The sequence below is a fragment of the Pongo abelii genome, chromosome 22 (genome assembly GCF_028885655.2).
Source record: "Pongo abelii isolate AG06213 chromosome 22, NHGRI_mPonAbe1-v2.0_pri, whole genome shotgun sequence".
Lineage (NCBI taxonomy): Eukaryota > Metazoa > Chordata > Mammalia > Primates > Hominidae > Pongo > Pongo abelii.
In genome coordinates, this window is record NC_072007.2 from 54260931 (window position 1) to 54277036 (window position 16106).

General features: G+C 46.7%; 1 protein-coding gene across 4 annotated transcripts in view; it reads left to right on the forward strand.

Annotated features, from left to right (window-relative positions):
- Window positions 1–16106, forward strand: part of AGPAT3 (1-acylglycerol-3-phosphate O-acyltransferase 3) — a 122797-nt gene that overhangs the window by 16407 nt on the left and 90284 nt on the right. For 2 of the 4 annotated variants that reach the window (XM_054542431.2, XM_054542435.2), the window contains exon 2: window positions 7619–7764. The exons of the other annotated variants lie outside the window; for them this stretch is intronic. The gene's annotated coding sequence lies outside the window, so the exon portion shown is untranslated. The remainder of the gene's footprint in view (window positions 1–7618; window positions 7765–16106) is intronic. 4 annotated transcript variants of the gene reach the window in all.

Sequence of the window (16106 nt, forward strand, 5' to 3'; positions counted from 1 at the left end):
TGATCTCATTCATATTCTTCTATATTGGTTACATGTAGAAATGATAATATTTTGGATATACTGGGTTAGATAAAATGTATTATTATTATTATTTTTCAGATGGAGTTTTGCTCTGTCGCCCAGGCTGGAGTGCAATGGCACAATCTTGGCCCACTGCAACCTCTGTCTCAGCCTCCTGAGTAGCTGGGATTACAGGTGCACGCCACCACGCCCGGCTAATTTTTATATTTTTAATAGAGACGGGGGTTTCATCATATTGGTCAGGCTGGTCTCGAACTCCTGACCTCAGGTGATCCACCTGCCTCGGCCTCCCAAAGTGCTGGGATTACAGGCGTGAGCCACCATGCCTGGCCTATTAAAAATATTTTTTTGCCAATTTCTTTTTACTTTTGACTGTGCCCTCTAGCAATGTAAAGTTGCACACAGGCTGGCATTTGCAGCCCACGCGTGTTTGCCATGTTGGCGTGGTCCAGGGTCTAAGCCACTGCAGGGGCAGAGCCTTGTTCCTTGGGTGAGTCCCTCATCTGGGGGCCCTGTGCCCAGGGCTGAGGGAGTGGTCAGTCTCAGCCTGTCATTCCCCGCCCTGCTGGGCCCCACGTCTCCTTTGCATAATGGAGGTAATGCAGGAAAATGCTTAGAGCAGGGTCTGACGAATGTGTTATTAGTGCTCTGTGTTATTAATAAAGCATTGTGATGTCTCTTGTGCAGTATGGAAATAGGTCTCGTAGATTGCACCCAGGATTTCAGATTGACACGTATTTCCATCTGGAAACTCTTGCAGGCATTTGCACTGGGAGATGAAGTGGTCCCTGCTGGCTCAAGCTGCAGTGACAGGGTGGTGGGGGTAGACTCAGTCCCTTGCCCGGGTTGGCCAAGGCAGGCTTCCTCTTCCTCCCTGAGGTGTGTGTTATGGGAGGTTTCATTCCTGGAAAATCCAGTGTCTATGAAACCAAGACACATGGCATTTGCTTCAGAGTTGGAGTCAGATCTGAGCCCGGAGGGCAGGTGTCTGGTAAGACCCATGAAGGGTGCGTTTCAGCCCCCCTCTAAGAACCAGCAGTGCCTTCCATCACTGCAATAGCAAACACCCCTCCAGAAACATCTAGGGCAGCGAACAGTCACATCCGGTGAGACTCAACTGGATCAGAGGGCCCTTGGGTCTCCTCCAGCCATGGGTGCCCTGGTCTTGGGGGGTGGTGCCCCTGGGTGGGGCTTAAGGAGGTAGCTGCCCAGTTCTGCCTGTTGTCTCCATCCTCAGGGGCCTGGGGCAACTGCTGGCCACCAAGCAGTGTCCAGTGTCATAGCCCCTCACTTGTCCTGTGGGGCCACCCATGAGCTGCAGGATTCCTGGTTAGCCCCAACACCAGGCCCACACCTCCACGCAGGCCTGGAAGGCAGGAGAGAGCAAGCTTTCTCCTCCTTTATTTGTGAATTATCAGCACCTAGAAACTTAAGAGGGCAAATGCTGAATTGCTGGAGACTGTGAAGCTGTGACACACATGGAGTTGCTCCTTCCCTTCCAGGCTGGGATGCTGGCCTGCGGAGCCTCCTGCCTGGGTCACTCCAGTATGCATGCTCCGTGGCCACCGTGAGGCTGACCTGCCTCAGACACCCTTCTCCTTGAGCTTCAAGGGCCTCATGGCCTGGACCTCCATGATCAGCCAGAGGAGCCCAGAGTCCATGGTGGTGTGGCCTCCTGCCCACTCTGGGACCCCAGGGAGAGGAGCCTGTCCTCGCTGAGCCTCCGACGCCGGTTCTGAGCCTCTTGGACAACATTTTCTCTCCTGTTTACAAGTAGGAGCTCCTTGCATAAATAAGATGGGAAAAACCCCTGCAGATGACATGGCCTGAGCCCTGGGCCCCGGGAGCCATTTCTGTTCCTTGTCACTCAGCCTGGCCAGTCCTTGAGTTTTTCCCCAGAGTGTCCTCAATAAAGAATAGCAAGCCCGGGTATTTTCTTCTGGTCAGTATTCTGTTTTTTTGTTTTGTTTTGTTTTTTGTTTTGGAGATGGAGTTTTGTTCTGTCGCCCAGGCTGGAGTACAGTGGTATAATCTCGGCTCACTGGAGCCTCTGCTTCTTGGGTTCAAGCGATTCTCCTGCCTCAGGCACCCAAGTAGCTGGGGTTACAGGTGCCTACTACCACACCCGGCTAATTTGTGTATTTTTAGTAGAGACGGGGTTTCGCCGTGTTGGCCAGGCTGGTCTCGAACTTCTGACCTCAGTCAATCCACCTGCCTTGGCCTCCCAAAGTGCTGGCATTACAGGTGAGAGCCACTGTGCCCGGCTAGTTTTGTATTTTTAGTAGAGAGACGGGTTTTCTCCATGTTGGTTGGGCGGGTCTCGAACTCCTGAGCTCAAGTAATCCACTTGCTTCAGCCTCCCAAAGTGCTGGGATTAAAAGTGTGAGCCACCACGCCTGGCCAGTGTTCTGGTCTGTTTGTGATGGGTGTAAGAATCTGTCTCTTTAAAGAGGTACATCTGGCCAGGTGGTTACCTCTGTCACCAGAGATGAGTCACCCTGTCTCAGCTCGCAGGGCTTCCTGGACGTTCCCAGATAGTCCCCAGGGCTGGAGGCCTGTCGAAGGTGTAGCTCCGCCACGCCCTTTGATCTCTTCCTCCTCTCCTCTTCCCCTCCTTCCCCCTCCTTCTCCTTCCTCCTTCCCCCTCCTCCTTCCCCCTCCTCCTTCCCCCTCCTCCTTCCCCCTCCTCCTTCCCCCTCCTCCTTCCCCCTCCTTCCCCCTCCTCCTTCCCCCTCCTCCTTCCCCCTCCTCCTTCCCCCTCCTCCTTCCCTCCTGCTGAGGGCATTTGGCCTCATAGATAAGTGATTTCTAATGAGCTCACTGTTTTCCGATGGTGGGTGGGGAGTGACTCTGGGCTTTCCGTGCTGCCTCTTCAGCCTTGTCCCTGTTTTCTGCTGTGCGGAGCACGGCCCTTTCCTAATCCGAAAGAGCTGCACAGTCCCTTCCTGTGCTGCCTCTGGTCTCGCCCAGCTGGCTGTGTTGTTGCGGGACGTGGGGCCCAGCCTCCTGCTCCTTCAGAGGCCTGGGGCGGGTGAGGCTGGGGTGTCCTGGTGCTGGATGCAGGGGTGCTGTGGTGCTGAATGCTGGGGTGGCCTGGTACTAGGTGCTGGGTGCCCTGGTGCTGGACTTTGGGTGCCCAGGCACTGGATGCTGGGGTGGCCTGGTGCTGGATGCTGGGTGGCCTGGTGCTGGGTGCTGGGTGGCCTGGTGCTGGATGCTGGGTGGCCTGGTGCTGGGTGGCCTGGTGCTGGATGCTGGCTGGCCTGGTGCTGGGTACTGGGTGCTCTGGTGGTGGATGCAGAGGCAGGGCTATCTGTGGGTCTGCCCTTGGGTGTGGGGCAAGCCAGGTCAGCATATTGCAAAGCACAGGTTGGGCTGCTGCTTGTGTAATTGTCTCATTGTCTCTGCTCTCTCCCTTCTCCCACCTCACCTGGGATAGATCCGAGTTAACAGTGATGTCTTTGTTTTTTGTCAAAAGCATCATACTCATGCCCTGTGGCATTCTCTTTAAGGGAAGCGCTGGTTTTACTAAAGATGTGCTTCAATGCATTGACGTGGGGTACTGAGCAAGGCAGGGAACCTGGCCCCTGAATTGTGTACACTGGCCGGCTGTGCTCCCCTGACCCTGCGGCTAGACCTCAAATGGCGTCCCCACCTCCATCAGCCAACTGCGGCCCCTCTGGTAGCATGGAGCTCGCAGAGGCTGGGTGCAGGAGGCCTGGGCCTGGGCCAGACAGGTTCCCTGCACAGCTGCTTTTGCGTCATTGATGCAGATGCAGAGACTCACTTCTTTGTTTCCTGTGTTCCTAGTTGGTCTCCAGTTCTTGAACAAATAACTTTCAATTACAATTTTTTTCTCTACCTATGATTGCCAGGTTTTTTTTTTTTTGAGACAGAGTCTCACTCTGTTGCCCATACGACAGTGCAATGGCATGATCTCAGCTCACTGCAACCTCCACCTCCTGGGTTCAAGCAATTCTCCTGTCTCAGCCTCACAAGTAGCTGGGATTACAGGCGTACACCACCATGCCCAGCTTATTTTTTGTATTTTTAGTAGAGATGGGGTTTCACCATGTTAGTCAGGCTGGTCTCAAACTCCTGACCTCAAGTGATCCACCCGCCTTGGCCTCCCAAAGCGCAGAGATTACAGGCATAAGCCACTGTGCCCAGCGCCAGTTTCTTATATAAGCTGACTTGGAGGAAGAAAAGGGCCTGTTGTTCGATGACTCTGTGGCCCCAGGCCCAGCCCTGCGGAAGCCTGGAGTGTACAGCCGGGGTTTGTGGCACAGGTGAGGGGAGCCACAGGTGAAGGTGCGCAGGTGCGCAGGGCTCCCATGGGCGAGGGCACCATGGCTCAGGGACGGGTAAGCAGTGTTTTCAGGAGCACTGAGGAGCGGGCCAGTGCTGGCAAGGGAGTTAGGTTGCCCGGTCGGGGGCTCCAAATACAGGCAGGGGTTTTTGCAAAGCCGGGGCAGTGACATGCCAATCGTGATGCCATAGGAAGCCGAAGCCTGCAAAGGGCACAGCAGGGTGGACGCAGCACCTGTGGCCAGAGACTGGTGGCTGAGCATGGGGGTGCCTGGCATGGAAACTCGCAGGGCTTGGAGCTGATGGTTAGGGGAGGGAGGCGCCAATATCACCTCTGCTCCTCCTGGCAGTCCCCCTGCTGTGCTATCAAATATTAGGTCTTTATACTAGATCTTTTTTTATTAAAAAAATTTTTTTTAAAGATGGAGTCTTGCTCTGTTGCCCAGGCTAGAGTGCAGTGGCGCGATCTCGGCTCACTGCAACCTCTGCCTCCCGGGTTCAAGTGATTCTCATGCCTCAGTCTCCCGAATAGCTGGGATTACAGCCATATGCTATCATGCCTGGCTATTTTTTGTATTTTTAGTAGAGATGGTTTCACCCTGTTGGCCAGGCTGGTCTCGAACTCCTGACCTCAAGTGATCCACCCGCCTCAGCCTCCAAAAGTACTGGGATTACAAGCATGAGCCATCACACCTGGCCAAATACTAGGCCTTATTCATTCTTTCTAACTAATTTTTGTACCCATTAACCTCCCTCTACCCCCATATCCTTCCCAGCCTTCTCTGTCTTCATGAGTTCAATTGTTTTGATTTTTACATCCCACAAATAAGTGGGAACATGTTATGCTTGTCTTTTTGTGCCTGGCTTATTTCACTTAATATAATGAGCTCCAGTTCCATCCATGTTGTTGCAAATGACAGAATCTCATTCTTTTTTATGACTGAATAATACTCCATTGTGTATAAGAACCACATTTTCTTTATCCATCCGTCTCTTGATGGACACGTGGGTTGCCTCCAAATCCTGGTTCTTATGAACAGTGCTAAACAAACATGGAAGTCCAGGTATCTCTGATATACCGATTTCCTTTCTTTTGGGTATATAAGAGTTAGATAGCTGGGTCACATGGTGGCTGTATTTTTAGTTTTCTGAGGAACCTCCAAACTGCTCTCAATAGTGGTTGTACTAACTCACATTCCCACCAACAGTGGTTTTCTGGAGATTTCAGAGTGCAGGAACTAGCTAAACGTGGGTACTCCAAAGCAACCCTGCTAACCAGGTCAGGGCCCAGCTCCTCCTCTGTTTTTGCAGGTGAAGTAGTACTGGCTGTCACTCCATTGCCTTCTTGGTGCCTGTGGCCACTGTTGAGCTGCAATGGCCCCAAGCCTGAAATAGTCACCATCTTCCTGCCCAGAAGCAGTCGCCAACCTCTGTTCTGGATGAAAAGACCCCAAAGAAACAACCAAATGCAGCCTAGGAACCTGGATTAGAGTCCAGGTTGAAACAGCAACTATCTCAGTGTTTCTGGGACAGCTGGGGAAATGCAAATGTAGGTTGACTAATAGATGATATTAGGGACTAAGGGTTAATTTTCTTAGTGTGCTAATTTTATTGTGATGATGAAGAAGAAGGCCTTACTCTTAGCAGAGATACACTGAAATATTTGGGTATAAAGTGCTATGATGTCTGGAAGTAATGCTCAGGTGGTTGAGGAATAAAAGCGTGCGTGCGCGTGCACACACGAACTGCACTCTCCTCAAATGTTAATTCTAATATAGGTAGTTGTATACAGAGTTTATTTATTTATTTATTTATTTATTTATTTATTTAGAGACAGAGTTTTGCTCTGTCACCCAGGCTGGAGTGTAGTGGCATGATCTTAGCTCACCGCAACCTCCACCTCTTAGACTCAAGTGATTCTCCTGCCTCAGCCTCCCAAGTAGCTGGCACTATAGGCGCCTGCCATCACACCCACTGACTTTTCTATTTTTAATAGAGACTGGGTTTCACCATGTTGGCCAGGCTGGTCTCAAACTCCTGAGCTCAAGTGAACTCCTGCCTCAGCCTCCCAAAGTGCTGGGATGACAGGCGTGAGCCACCACGCCCGGCCAATATACACGTTCTTGTTGTACTATTAATTCAACTTATCTGTACAAACTTTTCATTTAAAAAGTTGGAGAAAACATCATGTTTTAGCTTTTTGTTTGTTTATTTTTGAGACAGAGTCTCACTCTTTCACCCGTATTGGAGTGCAGTGGCACAGTCGCAGCTCCCTGCAGCCTCAACCTCCCAGGCTCAAACGATCCTTCCACCTCAGCCTCCAAGTAGCTGGCACTACAGGTGCACGCCACCACACCCAGCTAATTTTTAATTTTTTTGTAGAGATGGGGTCTCAATATATTGCCCAGGCTGGTCTCGAATTCCTGGGCTCAAGCAATCCTCCTGTCTCAGCCTTCCAAAATGTTGGAATGACAGGCTTGCATCACTGCACCCAGCTTGGTTTTACTTTTTAACATTTGTAAGGCTTTACTCCACCTGGAATTGTTTTTGTGTGGGATATATATATATGAAAGCTAATGTATGCTGGGCTTAATACCTACATGATAGGATGATCTGTGCAGCAAACCACCGTGGCACATGTTTACCTGTGGAACAAACCTGCACATCCTGCACATGTACCCCAGAACTTAAAATAAAAGTTGAAGAAAAAAAGAAAGAAACCTTAGCAGGGTAGCTAGATAAATGGTAAGATCAATCAATATTCTTATATATCAGCAACAAACAGGTAGAAAATGAATTATTTAAATACCACTTACAGTAGCATCCAAAATATGAAGTACCAGGAACACATTAAACAAAACATGGGCCGGGCGTGGTGCTTCACGCCTGTAATCCCAGCACTTTGGGAGGCCAAGGCGAGCAGATCACGAGGTCAGGAGTTCGAAACCAGCTTCGCCAACATGGTGAAACCCCATCTCTACTAAAAATATAAAAATTAGCCAGGCATGGTGGCGTGCGCCTGTAATACCAGCTACTCAGGAGGCCGAGGTGGGAGGATGGCTTGAGCCCGGAAGGCAGAGGTTGCAGTGAGCTTAGATTGTGTCATTGCACTCCAGCCTGAGCAATAGAGTGAGAACTTGTCTCAAAAAATAACAAAATTTCTTATTGATTTTAAAAATCTTATCTGTACGTTATTTCAGATTTTTAAACATTTATTTCTTTAACTTTTAGATTTTGAAGTGCACAGTCCTGTCATCTGTGAATAATGACAGGTTTTTCTTCCTTTCAGTCCTTAGATTTCTATCGACTTTTCTTGTTGTCCTGTGCTGGCATCTCCAACAAGCATGGGACTGAGGTGATGAAGGCACGTTGGCGACAGAGGGTCCTGACCAAAGGGAAGCCTTCCTTGTTACGCTGCTAAGTGAAGTGGTTGTGGTGGGTTTTTTTTTTTAATGTTCTTTATCAAGTTGAGAAAATTCCCCTCCGTTTCACATTTGCCAGGAGGTTCTGATTTGTGTTTTTAATCACAGTCATGATTGGATGTTGCCAGTTACAATGATCTTGTGGCTTTCCCCTTTTGATTTGTTAATATCATGTTAAAATGTCCCTGCATTCCTGGAATAAACCCAACTTAGCCATGATCTTTTTCATAAATTACTAGATTAGTTAACTAATACAGGCGCACCTCAGTGATACTGTGGGTTCCGTTCCGGACTTCGGCAATAAAATAAATATCACAATAAAGTGAGGCACACACATTTTTTGGTTTCCCAGTGCATATAGAAGTTATGTTTATGCTGTCTACGGCCATGCCACCCTGAACATGCCTGATCTCATCAGAAGTTACGTTTCTGCTATACTGTAGTCTGTTAAGTGTGCAATAGCATTGTGTCTAAAAAAACAGTGTGCATGCCTTAATTAAAAAATACTTGATTGCTAAAAAATGCTAATGATCATCTGAGCCTTCAGTGCATCTTCGTCTTTTTGCTGGTAGACGGGTCTGCTTTGATGTGGATGGCTGCTGAGCACTCAGGGGGGTGGTTGCTGAAATGGGGTGGCCACTGCAATTTCTTAAAATCTGACATTTTGGATCTGTGTCCCTAAAATTTGACATTTTGGATCTATGTCCCTAAAATATGACATTTTAGATCTATGTCCGTAAAATATGACATTTTGGATCTATGTCCCTAAAATATGACATTTTGGATCTATGTCCCTAAAATATGACATTTTGGATCTGTGTCCCTAAAATATGACATTTTGGATCTGTGTCCCTGTCTGAATCTCAGTTGAATTGTAATCCCCAGTGTTGGCAGTGGGGCCTGGTGGGAGGTGATTGGATCCTGGAGGTGGGTTTTCATAGTTTAACACCATCCCCGTAGTGCTGTTACTTTGATAGAGTTGTCATGAGATCTGGTTGTTTAAAAGTGTATGGCCCCTCCCCCTCTGTCTTCCTGCTGCTCTGGCTGTGTGAGATGCGTCTGCTTCCCACTTTGCCTTCCGTCATGATGGTAGACTTCCTGAGGTGTTCCTAGAAACTGAGCAGATGCCACCACGCTTCTGAAACAGCGTGGAGAATTGTGAGCCAATTCAACCTCTTTTCTTTGTAAATTACCCAGTCTCAATTATTTTTTTTTTAAGACGGGGTCTTGCTCTATTGCCCAGGCTGGAGTGCAGTGGTGTGATCTCTGTTCACTGTAGCCTTGACCTCGTGGGCTCAAGCGATCCTTCCACCTCAGCCTCCCAAGTAGCTGGGACCACAGGTGTGAGCCACCATGCCTGGCTAATTTTTGCACTTTTTGTAGAGATGGGCTTTCACCACCCTGCCCGGGCTGAACTTGAACACCTAGGCTCAAGCCATCCACCCGCCTCAGCGTCCCAAAGTGCTAGGATTACAGGTGTGAGCCACTGTGCCCAGCCAGGTATTTTTTTTTTTTCCTTATCGTGCCCAGCCAGGTATTTCTTTCATTTATTTATTTATTTATTTTTTGAGACAGAGTCTCACTCTGTTGCCCAGGCTGGAGTGCAGTGGCACAATCTCAGCTCACTGCAACCTCTGCCTCCCAGGTTCAAGTGATTCTCCTGCCTCAACCTCCTGAGTAGCTGGGACTACAGGCACCCACCACCACGCCTGGATAGTTTTTGTATTTTTAGTAGAGATGGGGTTTTGCCATGTTGGACGGGCCAATCTCGAACTCCTAACCTCAGGTGATCTGCCTGCCTCGGCCTCCCAAAGTACTGGGATTACAGGTGTAAGCCATAATGTCTGGCCAGCCAGGTATTTGTTAATAGCAGTGTGAGAACAGACCAATACGGACAGCAACGAAGCTTGCCACATGGATGGACTCTCTTTTTCACAAGTTTTCTCTGTAGCATGTGATGCTGTTTGATAGCATTTTACCCACAGTAGAACTTCTTTCCAAATTGGAGTCACTCCTCTCAAACCCTGCAGCTGTTTTATCAACCAAGTTTAAGTAACATTCTGAATCTTTGTTGTTATTTCCGCAATGTTCACAGCATCTTCACTAGGAGTAGATTCTACCTTAAGAAACCATTTGCTTTGCTCATCCATAAGAAGCAACTCCGGGCCAGGTGCGGTGGCTCACGCCTGTAATCCCAGCACTTTGGGAGGCTGAGGTGGGCAGATCACAAGGTCAGGAGATGGAGACCATCCTGGCTAACACAGTGAAACCCCATCTCTACTAAAAATACAAAAAATTAGCTGGGCGTGGTGGCGGGCGCCTGTAATTCCAGCTACTCGGGAAGCTGAGGAAGGAGAATGGCGTCAACCCGGGAGGTGGAGTTTGCAGTGAGCCGAGATAGTGCCGCTGCACTCCAGTCTGGGTGACAGAGTGAGATTCCATCTGAAAAAAAAAGGGAGCAACTCCTCACCTGTTCAAGTTTGATCATGAGGTGGCAATAATTCAGTCACATCTTCAGACTCCACTAATAATTCTAGTTCTCTTGCTATTTCCACCACTTCTGCAGTGACTTCTTCCGCTGAAGTCTTGAACTTCTCAAAGTCATCCATGTAGCTTGGAATCAGCTTCTTCTAAACTATCAATATTGATATTTTGACCCCCTCCCATGAATCGTGCGTCTTCTTAATGGCATCTAGAATGGTGAATCCTTTCCAGAAGGTTTTCAATTTGCTTTGCCCAGATCCATCAGAGGAATTACTATCCATGGCAGCTATATATTCCTATACAATGTATTTCTTAAATAATAAGACTTGGCAGTATAAATTACTCCACGGCCAGGCGTGCTGGCTCACACCTGTAATCCCAGCACTTTGTGAGGCCGAGGTGGGTGGATCACCTGAGGTCAGGAGTTTGAGACCAGCACGGCCAACATGATGAAATCCCGTCTCTACTAAGAATACAAAAATTACCCAGGCGTGGTGGTGCACGCCTGTAAGCCCAGCTACTCAGGAGGCTGAGACAGGAGAATCGCTTGAATCTGGGAGACGGAGGTTGCAGTGAGCTGAGATCATGCCACTGCACTCCAGCCTGGGCAACAAGAGCGAAACTCTGTCTCAAAAAAAAAAAGATATTACTCCTTGATCCATGGGCTGCAAAGTGGATGTCGTGTTACCAGGCATGAAAGCAACATTCATCTCCTTGTGCATCTCCCCCAGAGCTTTTGGGTGACTACATGCATTGGCAATGAACAGTAATTTTTTGAAAGGAATCTTTTTTTTCTGAGCAGTAGGTCTCAACAGTGAGCTTAAAATATTCTGTAAACCATGCTGTAAGCAGGTGTGCTGTCATCCAGGCTTTGTTATTCCATCTCTAGAGCACAGGCAAAAGTAGATTTAGCATCATTCTTAAGGGCTCTAGGATTTTCGGAATAGTATATGAGCATTGGCTTCAACTTAAAGTCACCAGCTGCATTAGCCCCTAACAAGAAAGTCAGCCTGTCCCTTGAAGCTTTGAAGCCAGACATTGACTTCTCTCTAGTTTTGAAAGTCCTAGATGGCATCTTTTTCCAATATCAGGCTGTTTTGTCTACATCAATAATCTGTTAGGTGGTCATGGTGGCTCACACCTGTAATCTCAGCACTTTGAGGGGCTTGAGGTAAGCGTATTCCTTGAGTTCAGAAGTTCAAGTCAAGACCAAGCTGGGCAACATGACAAAATCCTGTTTCTACAACCCCCACCAAAATTAGCCAGGCATGGTGACTCGTGCCTGTCATCTCAGCCTCTTGGGAAGCTGACTTGGGAGGATTGCTTGAGCCCAGGAGGCAGAGGTTGCAGTGAGCCGAGATCATGCCACTGCACTCCAGCCTAGGCAATGAGTGAGACCCTGTCTCAAAAAGAAAAAGAAAATCTATTGTTGAGTGTAGCCACCTTCATCAGTGATCTCAGCTCCATCTTCAGATGACTTGCTGCAGCTTCTCCGTGGGCACCTGCTGCTTCACCTGCACTTTTATGTGATGAAGATGTGGCTTCTTTTCTTAAATCTCCTGAGCCAGCCTCTGCTAGCTTCCAACTTTTTCTCTGCAGCTTCCTCGCCTCTCTCAACCTTCATAGAATTGAAGAGAATAAGGGCCTTGCTTAGGCACTAGGCTTTGGTTTAAGGGAATATTGGGGCTGGTTTGATCTTCTATCCAGACCACTCAAACTTTCTCCATATCAGCAATAAGGCTGTTTCATTTTCTTACCATTTGTGTGTTTACCTAAGTAGCACTTTTATAATTTCCTCCAGGAATTTTTTCTTTGCATTTATCACTTGGCAGCTGTATGGCACAAGAGGCCCAGCTTTCGGCCTCTCTCGGCTTTCAACACACCTTCCTCAGCGGGCTTAGTCACTTCTAGCTTTTGATGTAAAGCGAGAGCTGCACGACTCATCCTTTTACTTGAACACTTACAGGCCATCAGAGGGTTCTTAAGGGGCCACATTTCAACACTGCTGTGTAACAGGGAATAGGGAGGCTGGAGCAGAGGGAGAGAGATGGGAAGAGCCGCTCGGCCGAGCAGTTCAGAGCATGCACGACCTTTATCCACTCAGTTCCTCCTCTGATAGGGGCCCGGTTCACAGCACTGAAAACAATTATGGTAGGAACATCAAAGATCACTGACCACAGATCACTGTGACAGGTATAATAATCATGAAAAAGTTTGAACGATTGCAAAAATTACCAAAATGTGACACAGACGCCAGAAGTGAGCACTTGATGTTGGAAAAACGCAGCCGATAGACTTGCTGGATTCAGGGCTGCCACAAACCTTCACGTTGCAAAAACTCAGTATCTGGAAGTGCAGCGAAGCCAGGCACAGTGAACAAGCTTCCTTCCGGCTTCTGGCGTTCATGCTCGTGAGTGAGACTGCTCTGTAATTATCCTTTGCATCCTGTTTTTGTCAGGTTTTGGCAAAAAGATTATATTAGCTTCAAAATGCACTGGGCAGGGGCCAGGTATTTCTTTCTTTCTTTTTTTTTTTACTTCTCTAAAAGAGTTTATGGAAGATTGGAATCCCTACACTAAGAGTGTAGGATCCCACTGGTGAAACCGTTCTGAACTTAGCGTGATCATTTTTTGGTGGTGGATGTTTGACTTTTGTTTCAGTTTTGTAACGATTATGGTATTCTTTGGGTTTTCTATTTTTTTTTTTTTTGGTAACAGCTTTGTGGAGATATAGTTCACCCACTATATGACTCACCCATTTCTAGGGGATATGTGTGATAATTTAATATATTAACATAATTTGTAAAGGTCAATTTGGTATAAATTGGTATATCTGTCACCATAAGTATTTGTCTTGTCTTTAAGCTAAAAACATTCAAATTCTTCTCTGCTATCTATTTTGAAATATACAATAGATTATTGTAAACTGTAGTCACCGTACTGATCTATAAACACCGGGTCTTATTTCTAGGTCTTACCTCTTTTATCAAGTGTTTATCTGTACCCACTAATCAACCTCTCTTCCTCTCCACCCCTGATTTATTCTTGAGGATATTTTTGTCCGTTATTGTTCTTAGGAATTTGTCCATTTAAGTTTACATTTTCAAGTTCATTCCTATGAAGAGGCATCAGTAGCCTCTGATTTTAAAAGACCTGAAGCACTGGACTCTGTCCCCCTTTCTTTCCTGCCCTGATTCGCGCCTCCTGTCTTTTTATCATCAACTCTCTTGATAAAACTCTTTTGATTTTATTGATCCTTTCGGAGAACCAACTTTGTGGCTTTTTGTATGTTTTCTATCTTATAATTTCTGAGTTTTAGATTGTTTTGTTCCTTCTAAATTTGTTTTCCTAATTTTTTGAGATATATCTTGTGTCATTTGTTTTCAGCATTTTGTTTTATTATTTATTTATTTTTTTTTTGGAGACAGAGTCTTGCTCTGTCCCCCAGTCTGGAGTGCAGTGGCGCGATCTCGGCTCACTGCAACCTCCGCCTCTTGGGTTCAAGCGATTCTCCTGCCTCAGCCTCTGATGTAGCTGGGACTACAGGTGCATGCCACCATGCTTAGCTAATTTTTTTGTATTTTTTTATTAGAGACAGTGTTTCACCATGTTGCCCAGGCTGGTCTCTTAACTCCTGAGCTCAGGCAATCCGCCCGCCTTGGCCTCCCAAAGTGCTAGGATTACAGGTGTCAGCTACTGTGCCCAGCCTGTTATCAGCATTTTAAAATGTTCTAATGCAGTCCACACTTAAGGTTGCCGTTCCTCTTAGGAACTATTTAGGCTGCATCATGCAGCCTATATGTAGTGACATGATTTTTTTTTTTAACTGTTCAACATATTTTTGAATTCCTCTTTTGAATTTTTTGACAGTTGATCACTTTTAAAAAAAAAATTTTTTTTTGAGAGAGTCTGTCACCCAGGCTGGAGTGCAGTGGTGCGATCTTGGCTTGCTGCAACCTCCGCCTTGTGGGTTCAAGTGATTCTCCTGCCTCAGCCTCCCAAGTAGCTGGGATTACAGGCACCCACCACCACACCTGGCTAATTTTTTGTTTTTTGTTTTTTTGAGACAGAGTCTCATTCTGTTGCCTAGGCTGGAGTGCAATGGCACAATCTCGGCTCACTGCAACCTCCACCTCCCTAGTTTGAGTGGTTCTTCTGCCTCAGCCTCCCAAGTAGCTGGATTACAGGTGCCTGCTACCACACCTGGCTAATTTTTTGTATTTTTAGTAGAGACAGGGTTTCACCATATTGGCCAGGCTGGTCCCGAACTCCTGACCTCAGGTGATCCACCCGCCTTAGCCTCCCAGAGTGCTGAGATTACAAGCATGAGCCACTGTGCCCGGCCTAATTTTGGTATTTTTATTAGAGATGGGGTTTCACCATGCTGGCCAGGCTGGTCTTGAACTCCTGAGCTCAAGTGATCCACCTGCCTTGGCTTCCCAAAGTGTTGGGATTACAGGCGTGAGCCACCACGCCTGGCCATGATAACTGTTTTTAACTTCTGAACATACCAGGATTTTTGCAGTTAACTTTTTGTTACTTTTTTCCCCTCATTTAAGCATCTTTGGGGTGAAGGAATCTGCTCTGCTTGATCTCTGTCTTTTGAAACTTGTTAGGACTTGCCTTATGGCCCAGCACACGGTCAGATTTTAAAATGTTCTGTGTGTCTTTGAACAGATTCTGTTCTGCAGTGGTAGGGGCAGCACTGTGTGTAGATTCATTGAATCAAGTTTATTTATCATGTTGTTCAAATCTTCTATATCAAGGATCAGCAAACTACAGCCCATAGGCTAAGTCTGGCTAGCTACCTGCTTTTATAAAGTTTTATTGGATCACAGTAACACCCATTTGTTTATGTCTTGTCTACAGCTGTTTTTGCATTGTGAATTTGTCTATTTTTTCTTGCAGTTGTATCAAGTTTTGCTTTATATACTTGAGAGCTATGTTATTAGGTGATACAGACTTAAAATTTTATATGTTCCTTACGAATGAAGTGACTATTACGGTGAAATGATCTTCTTACCTTTTTAATGCTTTCTGCCTTTCAGACTTTGTCTGGAATTAATATAGCAGCACCAGCTGCCTTTTGTTTACTGTTTGCTTTGCATGTCTCTTTTATTTTTTTATTTTTAATTTTTCTGTATCTTTAAGTCTGAAATGTATCTCTCGTAGACAGTGTATGATTAGAGGATCTTTTTTAAATTGAAGTTTGACGTCCTTTTTTTAAGTCTGACAACTAAAAAAATTTAACTGAATCATTTATTTGGTTTACTTTAAATGTAGCTACAGATATTTGCGTTTAAATATACCATCTTATATTTTGTTGATTTCTTGGTCTGTGCTGATGTTTTCCTTTCCTTCTCCTTTCTTCCTCTTTTTTGAGTCAACTATTGATCCTTTCATTTTCTGCCCTCCACCAGTTTGGATGTTATAGACTCTGTTCTTTTACTGGTTTCCCCACAAGCACAACATTCTTATTAAGCGAATCTACAATTAACCTGTACCTTTTACACTCGGGAATATCCAAGGACCTGCGAGCATCCTTACCTTCGTTAATGCCCCTTACAGCTAATAGGCTGTGTATTTAAATTCTTTTTTTTCCCCAAGACGGAGTCTTGCTCTGTCACCCAGGCTGGAGTGCAGTGGAGCAATCTTGGCTCACTGCAGCCTCTGCCTCCTAGGTTCAAGCAATTCTTCTGCCTCAGCCTCCTGAGTAGCTGGGATTACAGGCACCCACCATCATGCCCAGCTAATTTTTGTATTTTTAATAGAGATGGGGTTTCTCATGTTGGCCAGGCTGATCTTGAACTCCTGCCCTCAGGTGATCAGCCCACTTTGGCCTCCCAAAGTGCTGGGGTTACAGGCGTGAGCC